This window comes from Etheostoma spectabile, chromosome 19 (genome assembly GCF_008692095.1).
Source record: "Etheostoma spectabile isolate EspeVRDwgs_2016 chromosome 19, UIUC_Espe_1.0, whole genome shotgun sequence".
Taxonomy (NCBI): Eukaryota; Metazoa; Chordata; class Actinopteri; order Perciformes; family Percidae; genus Etheostoma; species Etheostoma spectabile.
This window is the reverse complement of record NC_045751.1, coordinates 6,505,614-6,506,572: the sequence shown is the minus strand read 5'-3', so window position 1 is coordinate 6,506,572 and position 959 is coordinate 6,505,614. Positions and strand designations below refer to the sequence as shown.

The following is a 959-nucleotide window of genomic DNA, read 5'->3' as shown; positions in this document are numbered from 1 at the left end:
CCGCCCCTTGCGATTATGATCGGCCCCCTATAAAAATCGGCCCCTTGCAGTTATGATCCGGCCCCATATCAAATCCGGCCCCGTTGCGGAATTAGAGATGCCGGCCCCATATCAAATCCGGCCTTGCAGATTATGATCCGGCCCCATATCAAATCCGGCCCCTTGCAGATTATGATCCGGCCCCATATCAAATCCGGCCCCTTGCAGATTATGATCCGGCCCCATATCACTTTAGGTTCACAATACATTTTGGCCCACCTAGTTTTTGTAGCTTTTTCTGACGTTTTTGTCACTTTTTCACACGTTTTGGGTTCTTTTTTCTATGACGACTTTTTCCTGACTTCTTCAGGACTTTGTCGACCAAACTGAAAGTGAGAAGGCTACGTGACATATGCAACAATGCAGTCAAAGATATTTCCCTTTTTTTCATTAAATAAAAGCATATCAATAAACTAAACGTGTCTGGCCCTTGATGTGATTTTTTTATTTTCCAGCGTGGCCCTTAGTGAAGTTGAGTTTGACCCCCGTGGTCTAGGGTCAGCTCGTCGTCCAGATGCTTTACACAGTGTTTTTTTTTTATTTTACGTTCATAAGCCGTGTAATGGCAGATAAACCCTGAATACCAGTACTGATGTTATACCAGTACTGTTGTAGTACCAGTACTGATGTTATACCAGTACTGTTGTAATACCAGTACTGTTGTAATACCAGTATTGTTGTAATACCAGTACTGTTGTAGTACCAGTACTGTTGTAATACCAGTACTGTTGTAGTACCAGTACTGTTGTAGTACCAGTACTGTTGTAGTACCAGTTATTAACGGATGTGTACCAGTAGTGATGTTAACCAAGCTGACATCCAAATCATGGACAACATCCCACCCAACCCCCCCCCCCCCCCCTACATGGACCTGTGTGATCCCGGAGGTGCGTTCGCTTCAGCACCACAAGAGGTAGATC

At 44.5% G+C, this 959-nt stretch overlaps 1 protein-coding gene and 1 long non-coding RNA gene across 2 annotated transcripts in view; one reads left to right on the top strand and one right to left on the bottom strand.

Moving 5' to 3' along the window:
* Positions 1 to 487, bottom strand: part of LOC116707139 (uncharacterized) — a 4,274-nt gene extending 3,787 nt beyond the window's left edge. Inside the window, exon 1 of the long non-coding RNA XR_004336407.1 lies at positions 353 to 487. This is a non-coding gene — a long non-coding RNA (uncharacterized LOC116707139). The remainder of the gene's footprint in view (positions 1 to 352) is intronic.
* Positions 1 to 959, top strand: part of rap1gds1 (RAP1, GTP-GDP dissociation stimulator 1) — a 70,492-nt gene that overhangs the window by 26,048 nt on the left and 43,485 nt on the right.